Raw genomic sequence first — 4292 nt, forward strand, 5'->3', positions numbered from 1 at the left:
AGCTATATGTTGTTAGGAATTACCAAAACCACCCAGGGATAGTTGCACTTTCAATCTCCCCCTTTTTGGTAATTGATGACAACATATAGATCAAAGCTTTGACGAATGATAATAAGAGTGAAAAACATTGTCGCTTTGAGAAGTATGTGATAAGCAAGATTTCCCCCTAAATTTGTGCATAGTTTATGATTTGCTTTGGACTACGAATGCACAGAGAGTTAGGCTCATGGGTTACTCTTCCATGTCACATACATCTTGGTGGAGCGCTCAAAATTATAATAATTAAATACATGCACTCATCACCAAGCAAAGTGAATGATCATATAGGGATAAAATAATAATGTCATCCAACAAGCATTAATGTAGCATATGATCAAACACACATGATCATCCAAGTATCACATAGACAGAAAGTATCTCAATCAAGCAAATAAAGTTCAACCACCAAAGCAAGAGAGAATAAAAGAAAAGGCAATGCTCTCTCTCGAAGCCTATGATCTATACATTTTTCTCCCCCTTTGGCAGCAAGTTACCAAAAAGTTCATAGAAAATGCATAGCACTAAATCGTCTCTCAGGCTTGTTCTTCGGATGGTGGTGTCCGGAGAACTCCAAGAACGAAGGCTTCAGTCGATGTAGATGGAGCTGTTGAAGTAGGTGCTGGAGCTAGTGGCACTGAAGTTGTAGCTGGTGCATATGAAGTGGCTCTGGTGTCTGTTACTGGCACTGCAGTTGACCTCTGAGCTCTAGGCACTCTGGCAAATGCCTCAGTGGTTGTCTTGCCCTTCCTCTCCTGCATATCATCTTGAAGTTGCTCCACAACAGACTGGATCTCAGTTACCTTCACATCCATGTCATAGAACTTCTGCTCCATGATCCTTTCCAAGCTCTCCTAGTTTTTAGTCAGGGTGGCCAGCCCTTTCTCAATCCTTAGAGTGGATGCAATCAAGTAGCCAAGCTGATCTTGCTTGCTCTTTAGAAGATACTGAGATGCCTCTTCCATGGTTGGCATCTTTGCAGCTTTCTCAGCCTTTGCCTTCTCCCTCTTTGCTTGAGCTTGCATAGAAGATGGTTCATCCTCATTCATAACCACTTGGTTGTCCTCAAAGTCTGGATAGATAGGCATGTGCTCCTTGTCCAACAAGTATGTGCCAGTGCCCATCTTGGAGTTAATCAACTCCTGGATCTATGGGCATACCCACAGCTTCTCTTTTGGTCAGCAGCTGTCCTCTTGATAGTTTCAACTATAAGACTCATGACCTTGAACTTTTGTGGCACATCAAATATATGTAGCAGATTGATGGAGTGGCCTCTGATCATTCTGTGATCAGCAGAATTGGGCAGAAGAGTGTGCCTGAGGATCCAATTGACAGTAGGCAATCCTGACAGCAGGTGTTTCACTGATCCAAATTGGTGAGTCTCAAGATCTGCATCAGGAATCTCCTTCTACATGCTAGCCATGGAGTTGTGATCCTTCTTCTTCTTGGCATAGACATCCAAGTCATCTTCATTCTCCTCAGGAGCATTGATCAATTGAGCCCATTCTGCTACTGTTGACTGGTATCTAGTGCCTTCAGACATCCAGACTATCTTGCCATCTGGGCAGAAGTGAGCTGTGGAGTAGAACTGCATGATAAGCTCATCATTCCACTTTGTGAGCTTCTGAGCCACAAACTCATCAACTCCACAAGCCTTGAAACGGTCATATACTCCTGGATAGTGTTCTTCATTCTCCTTGATGTACTCCCAGTTGACCCATCTCATGTCACATACTATTGGTTTCTTGTCAAGCAACACTGTCTCATAGAAATCATGATGTTCTTTGGTATGGAACCTGTAGTCCACAGCAGTTCTCCTCCTGGTGGCATATGGATCTGACTCTCTCCATAGCCTCAATCCTGAGTCCTTCCTAATCTTCATGTTTTCTGCTACAGGATGAGCATCATTATGATCTGGAATTTTTGGTTTTAACTTCCTCAAAACATGTGTCTCATCATCTTCTTCTTTAGCAACAGTTTCAGGCACTGGGGCCTTGTTTTTCTCAGCAGCTGGAATGTTCTTGGTACTCCTCTTTGGTGTAGTTTTGGGTTTTAGAGCAGCTGGCTTGGGAGCTTCTTTGGGCTTAGATGAAGCAGCCCCTGATCTTATGGCATCTCCCATAAGTTTCTGTGTCTTTGGTGCTGGTGCAACATCTTCTTCTTCTTCCTCTTCAGAGTCTCTCATCATAGATGGCTTTCCAATTACTCTGGCCATGGTCTCCTTCACCCTCTCTTTCCTCTTCTTGCCATCTCCAACTTCCTTGAGTTCAAGAGTGAGCTCCATTTTCTCACATGTGGCAACTTTCCTAGGTTTAGACATTGGCTGTCTTCCTGCTGGCCTCTTGGTCTTTAGACCTGGCTTAGTTGCAGCAGCAGTGCTATATTCCTTTTTAAGCACTTTCTTCTTGGAGGTGGCCTCATCCTCAACTGCCACATAGTCTTCATCCTCAGATTTAGAAGTTTTCTTCTTTCTGGCCCTGGTGGCAGCTTTTGGCAAGTTGTTGGGTGTGCTCCTACTTCCATCATCTGAGCTGCTAGAGGGACTAGTGGCCTCACTCATGTGAACCTGCTCCTCTGACTTGTTCTGGCTGTCACTTTGATCAGACATATTGCAATCTCTGACAACTGACCCTATGGGTAGATATAGATGAGATAGAGTGGATGAGCATCACAAAATACAGAGGTTTTTGCAAAAGAATGAATCAAAAACTTAGTTTTAGTTTTCCTCAGAAAGCATTTCGGATCAACCGATTTGTAAACTCGGTGATACCGAAGCAGCTGTTGGAACCTAAACTAGTGAACTCGGTCAGACTGAGTCACAGTTCGGTGGCACCGAGACTGCTAGGGTTTCACAAAGTCCTGAACTCGGTCACACCGATTTGCAATTCTCGGTTAGACCGAGAATCACATGTGCAATGGCCTGAGCCAAATCGGTGGTACCGAGTTCCACAACTCGGTTGGTCCGAGATGGTTTCGACGGAAACCTAACCCTAAATTTTCAAATCATCTCTAATCTACGGAGTGTTTTTTGACTGGATAAGATAGTTTCAATCGTGGCAAGATTCATGGCGAACACAATGTGCTAGGAATCAGATACGGATAGCATAGTGATCAAGTTCATACCCTAGTTCGGCGATGAACTCGCTACGGCGGTAACAGCGGGGATGATTCCCGTTGACGGTGGCGGAGACCAGCGGCAGGAGGCAACTGGCGACTAGGAGAACGATCCGGAGACCCTGGAGGCAGAGCGGGCCAAGCGCGGGCGAAAGAGTTCGGAGAAAATTTCCAAAATTTTGCCCGTGGGTATATATAGCCCGACCCTGTCGGTGTGACCGAGTGGAACAACTCGGTGGCACCGAGATGCATAACTGCAAGCAGTTGCTGCAACTCGGTGTGACCGAAAGTTCAATCGGTTGCACCGAGATTGAAAACCTAGATCGAATTCGTGATCGCGGTATGACCGAAATGGGTGAGTCGGTCAGACTGAAACGCACAATGAAGTTTTGGAAGTTTAAGTCTATGACGAATCGGGGACTCCGAGTGCTCCTCACACAGAGTGGTTCGAATCTGACTTCATCAAATTTTGTGATGTAGCATGAATAGAGTTTGAGACGAGAAAATCATAGATAGCTAGAGAAGGTTCTTAGGCATTCTTGTCCATCCACTTGGCAAGTGTAGGATCGAAAGTATGTCTAGAGGGGGGTGATTAGACTACTTGACCAAATAAAAATCTATCCTTTTCCCAATTTTAGTCTTTGGCAGATTTTAGCTATCTTAGCACAAGTCAAGCAATCATAACACAATTCAAGCAAGCATGCAAAGAATCTATGAGCAGCGGAAAGTAAAGCATGCAACTTGCAAGAATGTAAAGGGAAGGGTTTGGAGAATTCAAACGCAATTGGAGACACGGATGTTTTTGTCGTGGTTCCGATAGGTGGTGCTATCGTACATCCACGTTGATGGAGACTTCAACCCACGGAGGGTAACGGTTGCACGAGTCCACGGAGGTCTCCACCCACGAAGGGTCCACGAAGAAGCAACCTTGTCTATCACATCATGGCCATCGCCCACGAAGGACTTGCCTCACTAGCGGTAGATCTTCACGAAATAGGCGATCTCCTTGCCCTTAGAAACTCCTTGGTTCAACTCCACAATCTTTGTCGGAGGCTCCCAACTGACACCTAGCAAATCTAGGAGACACCGCTCTCCAAGAAGTAACAAATGGTGTGTTGATGATGAACTCCTTGCTCTTGTGC

This window comes from Triticum urartu, chromosome 1A (genome assembly GCF_056163025.1).
Source record: "Triticum urartu cultivar PI428250 chromosome 1A, HENAU_Tu73, whole genome shotgun sequence".
Classification (NCBI taxonomy): domain Eukaryota; kingdom Viridiplantae; phylum Streptophyta; class Magnoliopsida; order Poales; family Poaceae; genus Triticum; species Triticum urartu.